General features: G+C 47.2%; 1 protein-coding gene across 1 annotated transcript in view; it reads right to left on the reverse strand.

Annotated features, from left to right (window-relative positions):
* The window catches only part of Litaf (lipopolysaccharide induced TNF factor), a 35,281-nt gene extending 26,059 nt beyond the window's left edge, over positions 1–9,222 (reverse strand). The window contains exon 1 of the mRNA XM_031362666.1: positions 9,117–9,222. The gene's annotated coding sequence lies outside the window, so the exon portion shown is untranslated. The remainder of the gene's footprint in view (positions 1–9,116) is intronic.
* Between the last annotated feature and the right edge of the window lie 5,211 nt (positions 9,223–14,433).

Consider the following 14,433-nt stretch of genomic DNA (forward strand, 5'->3'; position numbering starts at 1 on the left):
AGGAGGGGATTGGCAGGAAGTGAATATGAACAAGGTATAATGATATGCCTACATAAAAATGTCACAATTAAACTCAATATTTTGTATGCTAACCATAAAACATTTTCAAGAGTTTTCCTGTATCCCTTCTTGTGCTCGAGCAAGAGCGCTTTCCTTTTCCCTTCATGTCTTATTTTTATGTGTGGCCTACAGTGTTTAAGAGACAGGTATTAGCAGGAGAGGGCGGAGGATAAAGGAGAATGGGAGTGTGGAAAATGACCAAAATTAATCTTAAATATATGAAACTGTCTGACCACACACACACAAAAAGCTGCCCATACCCTGATATCCCTATGCCCTTTGACCATAGGCTAAGGAAGCTTGAAAGCACAGTATCTCAACTTTAGCACTGGTGATCTTTTGATTGTAGGGCATTCAACCTCATCACGGACTCTACACAGACATGGTGCCTCCCCTCTCCCCATCTGTGAAAATAAAAAATGGCTCCAGATGTTACCAAATATTCCATGAGTGTAGCCAGTGCTCTTAACCTGAGCCATCTCTCCAGTTCCAAAACAGTGTCATAGGTTTTCTTCTAAAGCTGACCCCATATATCTCTCTGTTCTCTACAAATCTGGGAGAAGATGGGGAGAAAGGAAAGAGAGGGTCTGTCTGTGGTTTTTGGTTCTATTCATTCCTTGCTGCTCCAGGGGCCATGGCAGAGCCCACACCACCTTCTCCATCATGCTGCTATGATGTTTCCAAGAACCTGGACCCCATCAGAATCAAGTGCATAAAAACTTTAAATATAGTCACTAATGATGAGACTCAAAAAAATAAAATAAAAAAATAAAAAGAAGCCTCAGGGCCGGGGATGTGGCTGGAAGGGTGACTGCCTGGCATGAAGAAAACCACAGGTTCCAGTACTCAGTAGGTGCAGTCGGGAAAGTCAAAACTTCAGGGTCACTCTCAACTAGCTGCACAGAAGGTCTGAGGCCAATGTGGGCTACATGAGGCTACATGTCTCAGAGAAAAGAAAACTTCAGGGCTGGAAAGAAGGCTCCGTGGTTACATTACTGCCCTTGTGAGAGACTGATTGACTGCACACATCTGGCAGCTCACAACCCTCTACAATTCCAGTTCCAGGGGATTCCATGTCCTCTGTGAGCGTGCGCGCGCGCACACACACACATAAATAAAAAGAAAGACTTTACCCTAAAGCACAGATTCTTGGCCTATAGACTATACTCTTTGGCTTAAGAGTTTCAGGACCAGCAGGAGCATTCTGGAGGACTTGGTTGTCCTGTCTCCCAGGAGCTTCCTCACCAGAATGGCTCCTACTTACAGCATAGGAAAGATGACCAAAAGTCAATACCACGTGTGGATGGACTTTGTCACAGGCTGTCACCTGTTTCACAGACCCACTGTCCTCCCAGCCCTCACATCTAGAAAATATGTCTAAGTTTCTAGACATTGCCTGCATGTAAAACTCTCTTGTGATTTTTCTTCCGTCAGTGTAAATTATGTGTAAATATTTCCTCCTGTGGGAGAAAGGCTGTGCCTGCCCTGAAGTACTTCCTGAGAGTGACAGAGGGGCCGTCTGCTCTTGCCATTGGGATCTCCTAAGGTCTCAAGATCTCTCTTGAAATTATTCTGTTGAGCACCCAACACACACAATCCTAGCAAGTATGTGACCAGACTGAGCTACACACATGTGTGCTTGCTTACACACATACATACATACATACATACAAGATAAATATTTTTAAATGAAAAAGAAACCAGACAAGACACAGAGTGTAGTCCAGAAGACAAGCAGACCTGCTCACAGACAGAGCATACTTGGACAAGGACAGACTGACAGTGATCAAGGAGGCCGCGCCCCGCTTCTGCAAGCTTTGTATTCTTTTTCCTTTCTTAATATTTTTATATTTTGAAACAGTCTTGCTACGTAAACCAGGCTGGTCTTAAACTTGCAGTGATCCTCCTGCCTCTGATTCCCCACTACTGGGATTATAGGTATGTGCTATCACACCCAACTTATTCTGAAATCTCTAGAACAGCTTTTAAAAATATATCTTTTTAATATTCATGGATGGGACAAGGTGTAGGTGTGGAGGTCAGAGGACAGCTCTCTGGAGTCAGTTCTTCACTTCCACTTTATGTGGGTTTCAGATATTAAACTCAGCTCTCAAGGTGTTTGTACAACAAACACCTTTGCCTGATGGGCCTCCTTGCCTGCCCCAGAACCAGCAGCTTTTCCTGAGGCCCTGTCCCGTCCAGGTGACTGCCAGGCCCCTTGGGACTGTGGTGGTAGTGCTCCGTTATCTGAACCTCCTAGCTAGGCTGGTGGCAAAGACCTTTAATCTCAGAACTCAGGAGATGGAGGAAGGAAGACAAAGTCAGCTTGGGAAAGAGAGAGAGAAAGGGAAACCTGGGTTTTCAAGTCTGTTTACCAGAAGGGAGGGGTCCCGCCACAATGTCCCCCAAGCCTGTAAGTATCTAACAACTCCCTAATAGTCAGAGACTGTGGAGTCACATCTACTTCCTAGCCCAGCTCTGACAAACTCCAGTGGCTGCAGGCAACCAGCTAAGGTAGCTTTGGGAATGAGGCCTTTACTAAGACTTAGGATCACCCAGCACCCTCTTCAGGCCCATCCTACTTCCCAGGGCTGCCTGCACAGGGCCTCCATGACCAGTGACTGCCTCCTGGGCCCTAAGCACTTCCTGCTCTAGGCAGGCTCTGTGTCTGCAGGGAGACTGCACTACACTCCTCAGGGGCAAGAGTGCCTGGACTGCATTCCCAGCACCAACATGGCAGCTCACAACAGTCTGTAACTCTCCTTCCAGGGGATCTGACATCATCTCCTGGATTCCATGGCCATCAGGTATTCAAGCTGTGTGCAGACAAACGTGCAGGCAAAATACACACACAAAAATAAAATTTAATTTAATTTTAAAGACATTTTCTTTAGGCCAGCCCTGATGGCTAATACCTGTAATCACAACTCTTGGAAGGTAGAGGCAGATGGATCTCAATGAGTTCGCGGCCAGCCTGGTCTACATAGTGAGTTCTAGGACAGCCAAAGCTACATAAAAGAGAGACCCTGTTTAAAATAATATTTTTTTTTTAAAGAAAAGACGAATAAGGACTGAAGAGATGTTTCAGTGGATAGAGACTTGTCACACAAGTGTGAGGAATTCCTGCATTCCAGAATCAGACATAGGGGTTGTGGGGGCGGGGCAGTTGGCTAGCTAGACTAGCCAATGGGGACTCAATATTAACATTAACATAGCTAAAATTGAGGAAGAAATCTGACAACTTTGGGTGTACGCACTTACCCACATACATGCGCACCCCCACATGAGCAAACAGGATTACACACATGCACACACCACACACACACACACACACACACATACACATACACTCGTGTAAGAAAATAAAAGTAGCAAGGTTTAGTGACATATTCCTGTAATTCCAGTACTTAAGAGGCGGGGCCAGGAAGATCGGGAGTTCAAACGAAGCCAGACTAGGGGAGTAAGAGGCCAACCTGGGCTACATGGGACCACTTGACTCAAAAAGGGAAGGAAAAAAAAGTTTAAAATAAACTCAAAAGGGATGAGACCTCAGAATTTCAGCAAAAGAATGGTTTTCAAAGGCGCCTCCAGACTAAAGGCAGTTCCCAGCCCCTCCCTCCCTCCCTCCTTTTCAGCCACATGGGGTGGCGGGGTATATGCCGTGGAAAATATGGGCTGCAGACAGGCTCCTCTGAGTAGAGCGAAGGTCTTTCTAGATTTAGGTATCAGATCAACACTCAAAAGGGCAAGGCCTTCACGGAAATAAAGCAGCTTCTTTACCACCAATGTAATCCTCTAAAATCAGTTCTTCCAGAGAGAAACAGAATCTTTCATTTCCACTCATGTGTCCATAGCCCCACTGCCCTGGCCCTAGAAAGGAAACACAAGGCTATATGGCACAAATATGGAGATCACAAAAACGACTCCAGTAAGGCGGAAAGGAGCTGGCGTGCAGATGGAAGCACGCCTTAGAAAACGGCCTAGTTTGTAAGCAAGAAAGAAGAGTAGCCAAGAAGGCCGAAGGATCTGGTCTTTGAGGTCTTGGTGGGGGAGCAACATATCCCTTAGGGTAATCTGTGCATAAAGGAGCTGTGCTAGCACAGAACTGCAGGTCCAGGAAATTAAACATTCTTAAATTCAGTCTGTAAAATACAAAAACTGTGTGTCACTGTGATGAAATTTAACTTGGAGATGACTGACGGCCAAACAAGGAGAAAGAATGGAGTTTCTCAAACACTTCCGAATGAGAAGGAAGGATAGACAAAAGAGTAACATCCGACCCTCAGGCTTAAGAAACGGCTTTTGCTGGATGGTGCCTGTCTGCCCTGACAGACTTGATCCATACCTGGGGGGTGCGGGTGGGGGGAACTCAGAAGCTCTTGGTAACTTGGTAAAATATTTCACAGAAGTGTTTTCAAACTCCATCTTCTGAATTTCAGTGGTTTCTGTAGGCTCATATGTCTCTCAAGGCAAAGATAAAGTTACCACAAGGTTCAAATACAGCATAACTACAAATTACAATTGATTTGTGGAATGGAAAACCGCCTCCACAGCAAGCGGAGCTGCGCCCTACAATCAGTGTGTACCACTTCCCTGGGGATCCTGATGAAACTGTATCCCAGGCTCCCCCATAAACAGCATCAATAAGCCTGAACCAGGCTATCAGGTCCTGTGTGTCCTGATTACAGTGACCAAGAAAAGAACAGGCTCACTGAGAGAAGAGAGGACTAGCCAACAAAGAAAGCTGTCACCCCACCTGCCGTCACCCCACCCGCCGTCACCTGCTTCACACGCTTGCTCAAATTATGCCTGATTTCATCTCCTACATTTTCTGAAATCCTGCAGGGTTCTACTCTTTATTTTTAATTTGAAGATTATATTTTTGTTTGTGTGTCTCATGCATACACGTATGCCACAGTGCAAGCATGGAGACCACAGAGCAACTTACGGAAGCCAGGTCTTGCCTGCCATTACATGGATTTTGAGGACTAAACTCAAATCATAAGACTTGGCAATGAGTGTCTTTACCTTCTGAGAAATCTTGCCCATCCTACTAGTAGTTCTTAATTAACTTTTTTAAGCTGGCAGTCTTTAATCCCAGCACTACAGAGGCAGAGGCAGGGGAGCTCTGAGATCAAGGCCAGTCTGGTCTACAGAGTGAGTTCTAGAACAGCTAAGGCTACACAGAGAAACCCTGTCTCAAAAACAAAACAAAACAACAACAAAAAGCATATCAGTACATGGTCTATAAATTTCACTGGAATCGGGGATAAGTTAGTCAATGGTGTGTTTCCTGTTGCTGTTGTGGGTTTCCTAGTTTGATTTCTTAAGTCTGGTCTCAGCTTCCTGAGGGCTGGAATGAGAGGCATGTGGGGTCATGTCAGCTCACACTAAACTCTGAGACTTGAGGTCGCTCAAGAGGCTCCATGGGGCAAATGACTTAAGTTCTCCATCACTGGTTTTCTGGAGCCTTCTAGGTTCATCCAACCTGTGTCCTGGAGGCCAGATGTACCTCAGGGAGAATGAGACCCAACACAATTCTTTTTTGTAACTTGATTGCAGGGTTCTCCAGTGTGAGTGATGTCAGTGATGATGTCAGAGCCTGGACACATCTGCTAGGCTTGACCCCAGGGAGTTAATGCTCTACAAGGATTGGAATAGGTGGACAGTTGTTGCCCAATAAATGATTAACCTACTGGAACGCAGGCAATGAAACTGCCAAGGATGACACGCAGTATATTGGTGACTCTGACCAGGAAGGGACACTGTCTCCCTCTGATGGCTTCCTGCCTCCCCTCCCTGTGGGCAGGTGAAGAACCAGGACTGCTCTCCAAGGCTATCCTAACCGGGCTATCACTTGACCCCTGCAGGAGCCACCTGGTTACAACAGTACTGGCCTAAGGACTAGAGTATAAGTTCCAGGACCTAGAGAAAAAGCTAGACATGGTGGCATATGCTTGCAATACCAGCATGGGGAGACAGATGTCACAGTCTCTGGTACTCACTAGCTCCCATGAAAAATCCTGCTTCAAAGGAGGTGGGCAGTATTCCAGAAGATGACCCAAAGTCCCAAAGTTGTCCTCTAGGCTCCACATATACACAACTGCACTTAAAACTTTTTAAGTTTCATTTTTATTTTTAATTAGGTGTATGAGTTATGAGTCCAGATGTGGGTATATACACGTGAGTGCAGTGCCCAGAGAAGCCAGAAGAGGGCTTCAGATCCTCTGGAGCGAGAGTTTCAGGCAGTTCTGACCTGCCTGACTGGATGGTGGGTAGCAAACTCAGGTCCTCTGAAAGAGCAGCAAGGAATCTCTCCCCTCCCCATACTTTAAAGAGAGGGAGAGGGAGAGGGAGAGGAAAAGCCATCTCTTTCTCCTGATCATAGTTGTTAAAACCTTGGAGTTGTACCCCATCTTCAGGAAAATGAAATTTACAGAGGGCCAAAAAGATTGAGCAGACAGACTTGCTTCAGCCCCACCAACTGTGTAGAAACAAACTTGTGCCTCAAGGTCTTCGTTCTTCATATGTGAAGGCTCATGGACCTGTTATACTTTCTGTAGTTAACGTGTCTTTTGTTGAAGGCATTTTGGATGTGATTCTTAAGATGCTGAGACAGGGGCCATACCTTCTTGTCTACAACCTAATAAAATGACACACAATTCTCAAAGACCTGTAGTCAAGTGACAATCTTAATGAGTCTAATGTTGTCATCACTGCCCAGACTGTCAATGAATGCTCAACAATAAAATGAAGTTATGAAGACCCCTGGCAAGCAGCACTTGACCTCAAACTCCAATTCCACAGGAGGTAAACACCACTCAAGTTCAGAGTCAGCCATGGGTGGCCAAATGGGCTGCGGAGTCAGACACACAGAGCAGTCTATTTACCTGTGGATACAAACCACCTGGTTCCCTGGGCTATTTTCATGGCAGCAGAAAGCCAAAACAAACAAAATACAGATGACTGGTGCCAAGACTCCAGGGCTTCCTCCTCCTTCCCACCCTCAGAGGAGCTTCAGGGAAATTTGCAGGAGAATTTGAGGTGGGGGAAGAGGTCCTGCCTATTCTCACTGCTGCATGAGGTCATGCCCAGATCAGTAGGAATGACTGGATTAAATTAAGGCAGGAAAGCAGGAACTGTCTATTGCCAGCCCCTTCCTCTCAGCAGGTCTTGTTCTTACTGTGTTCGATCCTAGACTTGTCTACACCTCTGCTGTAACTTTGTTGAGACCTTTCTGCTATGTGCAGTGTGCTCAGATCTCAGCTTTCCACACAACTTTCCCTGTCTAGGAACATCTCCCAATTGCCTTAGCCGGGATTCTGAGCTAAGCTCTGAACTTTTCAACAGCACACCTGCTTTTCACCCATAGCATAAGCCACTCAAGGCCAGGAGCCATTTTTTCAGCATTTTCAAAGGACAAGGGGTAGCCCTTTCCCTTCCTGTGGCCAGGCCATAAAAGTATTGAAGGACAAAAGAATGTATCTCCCAATGGCAGGGTGCTACTTCTGTCTAATATTTTAGAGACTCAAGACACTGGATGGGTCTGAGAGTAATCACTAGGTCACTTGATTCAGTAAACTATCACAAGGATATTTTTCAGGCAGGAATAAAACCATTCATTATTAATGCCTTTAGTGGAATAGGAAAAAGGACAATGGGCCTCTCCCACAGTAGATCTACAACAAATATTTCTGAGCTGGCCTGAACACCTTTAGAAGGCAGAGCAAGGACTGGCTGAGAAGAGAGCCAGGTGCAGTATGGGTGTTATTCTAGGCCAGGTAGGGCAAGCGACACACCCTCTGGATCTTGATCCAATTGATAAAGCCAATCGCTGGAAGAATTACTGATACCAGTCAGCTCCTTTCTCTACAGCCTTTCTCTCTGCATTAGTTCTACTTTAAAAGAGCCCATCTGAGAAGGCTGGAGCAGAGGGCAGAAGAGCAGGCAAGCACCTACTGGTGGAAATGATTTTCCTTCAAAGGACTCCAATACGGAGTCCAGGAGTCCCTGAACCAGCTTCAGCTCACCATTCTCAGGGGAGGAGGGTTTAATTCAGAAAAGGGTGGAGGTCAGAAAAGAGAGGTGGTCAGTGGCACAACCCTGTAATCTCAGCACTGTGGAGGCAGAAAGTCCAGCAGTTCAAGACCAGCCTCAGCTACATGTGGAGTTCGGATGCTAGCCTGGACCCCGTCTCAAAACAGCAAAAAGCTGACGAGCTTAGAGCCCCGTGACTTCCACAAACTACTTTCAAACGACGACCACTCAGTCCAACAGAGAATGACATCAGCTCTACTATCCGGAAGCACAAACCCGACAAAGTATTAGGTAGGGAATGTCCAAACGACCTGATCATTGGAGCTTTGCCTTTCTAAAACACATCCATGCTCCCCTCACCTCTTAAACCTGAACGGAAAGCTGTGGGCACAACACCGAATGACGATCAAGAGCACCGTCCGGACCCACACTGACCTGGAAACCACTGGGAAGCAATAACCGGCTGGCAGGACAGGCAGGGGCCACGTCCTCCTTCGCCTGGGCTCTGCGATCCTGAAGTTCCCCTACTCTCCGGTACGCCCGCACCCGTCTGGGAACCCGCGTGAAACCCTCAGGGATAAGAGCAAAAGACGCATGGGCCGGGAACAGTTAAAGAACATCTGGAAAGTTATCCTACTTTTTGTCTATTCGTTTTTGCTTTCAGAGTACGCACCGGATCATTCTCCAAATCGTAATTTAGATACTAAAAGTTACTAAAGAAAGCCGCGCCTTTTCCCTTAAGCCCGAGGGGCATCATTTGGGGAGGTTCGCATGGAAACTGGGTAGTCCGGGACTGAAACCAAACACAACCGGAGCACTGCTGGAACCCCTCGCCCTCAATCCCGCCCAGAGCGCGCCACCCCGGATTCCACGACGTCCCTGCTCGCAGCCAGAGGAGAGCGCGGTGTCCCGGAACTCTAGGTAGGTGACAAAGCACGACCCCCGCCTCTGTTGCCGCCCCATGCCCAGCGCCCCGAATCTGGTGTTCCCCACCGGGCACCCAGAAGGGCCGCACTCACCGCCACCCGCGCCGCCTATCGAGCCGGGAGGTCTGCGCTGGCCGCGCGCGCCGGCCGGGAGGGCTCTGGAGAGGCAGGGCGAACCGGGGGCGGGGATGTTTCGGGGCGTGGCTTGGGAGAAAGGGCCAGATGGGGCGGGGTCTGGTGGGAGGAGCGATAGCCTAGAAGTAGGAGGGGTGGGGATGAAGCTGCGACCTGAGTGGGCTCACGAGAGGCGGGGGGTGCATGGAGGCGGGTCCAAAAAGATCCGGGCGGGAGTCTAGAGGCCTGGGAGAGGGAGGGGCGAGATTATTCTTTGTTTCTAGCAGCCACAATTACATTCCCCCCACACCAAAAACAAGGCATAAAGACGACCTACAGGATGTGGGAGACAACATTTGTATGTTATGTAGCTGATGAAAGTCTACTATTCAAATTATATAATGAACAGTACCGGGGGTAGAGGTATATATTCAAAACTGGTCTGATCTAAAACAGTGAGTTCCAGACAAGCTAAGGCTTTATAGTGAGACCAGTCTTAAGAAACCAAAAACTAACCAGACTGCAGCTCAGCTGGTATAGGGCTGGCATTAGCATGCATGAAAACCGGGTTCATCCCCAGTGCCCCATCATGAGTGTAGTGCCACAAGCCCAGCACTTTTTAAGGCTGAACAGTTTCTCAAAAAAGTTGAGGCTAATCTAGGAGACATCGGAAGTTTGAAGCCAGCCTCAGATACACAGTGAGACCCTGTCTCAACCCATCCCACACATACACAAAAAGAACATTCTTATAACATACGTGTTGGGTGTGTGTGTCTACACACGCACGCAGTAGAACTCCACTGTGTAGCCCCGCCTGGCCTTGAACTCGCAGAGATCTGCCTGCTTCTGCATCCTTAGTGCTGAGGCTAGACGTGTGTGTTACCATGCATGCCTTAGTGCTGAGGCTAGCCGTGTGTTACCATGCATGGCTTATTTTCATACCTTTGCTTCAATATGAGCACAGTAGCCGACAGAGAGGCTGGGGAAGGAAGGGTCAACGTCTGAGAGGGTTTCAGTCCTTTTCAGATTGTGATAGCTGGAGCTATGGAGAGGCTCTTCACATTACAGTAGACCAGGTTGGAGCCAAGGAACAGGATTGACCTTCAGTGGCCACCCTTAGCAGACAGGCCCTGCCTCCTAAAGTCTGTAATCTCAGGGGTGGTGTGGGAGAGGCAGGAGGATTCCTGCAGTTTGCTGGCAGCCAGTCTACAGAACTGGAGAGCCTCGGGTTCAATTGAGATTCTATACCAAGAAGTGGAGTGGAGTACACCTGGCAGAAGAGATATCATACTATGGCCATGCTTTTCCCTGGGTGAGGCTCATCCATTGTATTCCTCACGTTCCGTGACATCACGTGTTGTTCCTAGGGCTTTCCCAAGCATGGGTCCCTCAAGTACTTAATGTATAGTTGGGGTGCAGACTGTGTTCAAGCTCTCCCTTAAATTTTTTTTTTTTTGTTCTTGTTAAAAAAAAGACAGAGAACAATTGAGAAAGTCATGTGCCATTGGCCTCTGGCCTGTCTGTATGCACCTGTGCATGTATGCTTATATGTGTGTGCACACCCCTGGTGTACTGCTGGTGCGTGTGAGAAGGTGCACGTGAGAGGGTGCAGCTGCCGCTCTGATTCCAGGTGGCACACAAAACTGAAAACAAGTATTCCAACGTGCAAGTCTGTATGAGACTGCAGAGGGCCGTGCTCGTCACCAAAGCCAAAGGGAGTAAAAGCCCAAGCGGTCAGCAGATCAGTGGATATGCAAAATGTGGTATGTGTGTGCCAGAGAGTAAGAAGCATGCAAACCTAACAAAAGAATGAGGAGCCACCGCAGTACGGAGATCTTGGAAACACTGCGCAAGGTGAAAGAAGGCAAACACAAATGAGCATCTATCCTATGATCTCGTTTGCATCAAGTATGCCAAGAGCAGGTAAACCCATGGACAAAGCAGATTAGTGGCTGGTTGCGGCTGGAAACGTTAGGAGGAGCAGGGGAAGCCACTGACAGGGATGTTGATAGTGGTGATGGTGCACAGTGCTCAATGTTTAAGTGCCACTATGTGCAGCTCAAAAACAGTTAAAATGTTTCATTTTATGTTATACACTGGCTCCCTTCTTCCTTTCTTTCCTTTCTTCTTCACGCAAGGTATTGGTATGTACCCCAGGCTGACTTTTAACTCATGGCAGTCCTTCCCCCTTAGCCTCCAGAGCTGGGACCATAGGCATCAGGTAACAAACCCAACTTTATCTCCATGTGTGTTGGTGGAGTATTTGTATGTATGGGTGCACATGGATGCAAGTGTGTGTGTGTGTGTGTGTGTGTGTGTGTGTATGTGTGTAGAAGCCAGAAGTTGACTAGGGGTGAAGAACAATCAAAGAAGACATCTGATCTTTTGAGACAGGTCTCTCAGAAACTCTGGAGCTGCTGCTTCAGCTTGGGTGGGTGGCCACCTGACCCTCCTTCCCTCTGTGGGGTTGGGCATCCACATGCCAGTCCTCATGGTCCAGCAGCGGGTACTCACCCATTAGACCACATTCCCCAGCCTCTCAGTTCTTTAAAAAATCTAAATAAGGGGTTTAGACAAGAAGAGAACAATCAGGAAAGAGCTGGCACAAGCCCCCACATCAGAAGTATGCTTTATTAAGGGACAGAAACTTGAAGTCATGACGGCCATCATCAGGCCTTGATGCAGGAGAGCCTTAGAAAGGGACAGTAAGTACATCATATCAGTGATGATGACTGTGGAAGGGGACAAGGGCAAGCTTTCTGTTAGACCCTGGAGAAGAGTAGCATGGAGAGAGAACTTTCAAGAGGATGACTGGCAACCCTGTGGTGATTTGACTAAGAATGGCCCCATAGGTTCATCTATTTGAATGCTTAGTCACTATGACCATGGGACATTTTGAAAAGGGTTGGGAGTGTGGCCTTGCTGAGGAAGTCAGTGGGGGTAGGCTCTGGAGTCTCAAAGCCATGCTTCTGCCCTGCTGGTAATGGACTGAACTTCTGAAACTGGAAGCAAGCCCCAAGTAAGTGCTTTCTTTCACAAGAGCAGCCTTGGTCATGGTGTCTCTTCACAGAAATAGAGCAGTGACCAAGACATCCCTAAACGAAAGACATATCAGACCCTAACATCTTTCCAGGGAGTTGGTGGGAAGTCCCATAGCACAGGATTTATTTCAACATGCATAGGCCTTGTGACGAGAAGCATGAAAAACCTAGTTAGAACCATAAACTAGGGGCAACGAAGCCACATCATGTTGTGGTTAGTTTTGCTACACTACTTTGACTCCTGGGGGATTGTGATTGTACTCCTGCACCCACCTATGGTCTTTGGATCCACAAATGAAACACACACACACACACACTAGCTTATTATTAAATGCCTTGGCTACCTCAGAGGCTGGGCACTCCTTAACCTTCCCCTGCTACCCACGGCCCAACCAGAGAAGTGGCCAGTGGCTATCCACCCAAAGTCACCCATGGCTGGTTGACTTTATCTCCTGGCACTGCTGTGACCCATGCTTTGACCCCAAGTCACAGGGATTCTATTCCCGTCCTCTCTGCGTCCTACCCACACAACTCTAAGTGTCCCTTCCCCATTCCCAATCATTGTCTGTTGACATCTCTATTGATTGGTCAAAAAACAGCTGGGGGCAAGGACCTTCCGCATCTGGACAGGCAGATTCTTAATTGAATCAAAGCATTAGAACCAATCTCCAACAACAGAGCATGGCTTAACTCTCTGGCTGGCCTGTGGTTCCTTTAGAATGTGTGGCCATTTAGAGGGACCAGTCTTTTAACAGAGCAGGCTCATGATCCAACATGATACAGCAGGAGAGGCCAAAAGACAGCATGTTCCAGTACCTTGAGACTCCCATGGATGAGAAAGGAGGCCATCTCTTCTGGGACAGTGGCAGTGGCAGGCAGTGGAGACACTGATTCCCGACAGAATGCAGAACGATCCTGTTTCACCTTTTTTGTTTGTTTGTTTGTTTGTTTGTTTTGTTTTAAATAAAAATTATATAGTACACATCTGGGAGGGGGAAGTACACAGAAACATCTGGAAAAAGTTCTCAAACTTTCTCAAGGATAAAGGACACAATAAATAGTTGTATCTGTGTAATATAATCAAAGGATTTTTTTTTATTTTCTGATGTTTTATAAGCAAACATAAATTGTTTGTCTAAAAATAACAAAAATAGGGCTGATGAGAGGGCTCAGTGGATAAAGGTGTATGCTGCCAAGCCTGACAATGTGAGTTCCGTTCCATTACTCAAGTGGCCGGGTGATCTCTGTGATTTGAGGTCAGCCTGGTCAACATAGCAAATATCAGGCTAACCAGGTTGACATAGTAAGACTTTGTTTCCAAAAAAGAAACACAGCTGCTGGAAACAACCGCACAGTGATTGTGGGTAACCCACAGCACCGAAGCTTGGGAACTAATGTTTCCATAACAGCCTTCTGTCCCAAACACGAGCATCAGAAAAGCCAGACAACAAAACAAAAATATACCAGAGAAAGGGATATAGGGTTAGCCAGACGGCACTTATCCCAAGCCTAACTGACAGCCTGAATTCAATGCCCAGGACCTACACAGTCGGAGAAGAGAAACAACTTTTGAAAGTGGCCTGCGTGCATGTGCACTCATGGAGGGATGAGGCTAGAGAGGGAAAGAGAATGAGAATGAATAAAAAATGTTTTGTAATAGCCTGGGGGCTGGAGAAGTGGCTCAATTGTAAAAAGAACTTGCTGCTCTTCCAGAGAATGCAAATTCAGTTCCCAGCATCCATGTCAGAGAGCTCTCGGGATCTGACACCCTCTTCTGGACTCCACAGGTACCTACATGCATGTGGGCACACAAACACACACATACATAAAATAAAATAAAATAAGATATAACCTGACATGCTGGTGCACTTGGGAGACAAGGCAGGAGAGGGAGAAAGTCAGTCTCCACTACATAGCACTGGGAGGCTAGCCTGGGGTACATGAGCACCTGCTCAAAATACACAAAACAACAACAGGGCCATTGCAGCGAGAGAACATTAGTGATAGCTTACATGAAAGGGGAAAAAATAGCCATTGTGAAGCAGCCTGACAGGGGATCTAGGAGGAGACAGAAACTTCAGGGATGTGACTCAAATAAGGAGGACCTCTAAGTTTTCTGGGGATGGTAGAAAAGTCCACACTATGTGATTTAGCACAACAAAATCTGCCTGACAGGAAACCTTCAAGGGAAAAGGGCTGAAGCACAGCACAGCACAGCACACAGCACAGCACACAGCACAGCACAGCACACAGCA

This window comes from Mastomys coucha, unplaced genomic scaffold (assembly GCF_008632895.1).
Source record: "Mastomys coucha isolate ucsf_1 unplaced genomic scaffold, UCSF_Mcou_1 pScaffold12, whole genome shotgun sequence".
NCBI classification, from domain to species: domain Eukaryota; kingdom Metazoa; phylum Chordata; class Mammalia; order Rodentia; family Muridae; genus Mastomys; species Mastomys coucha.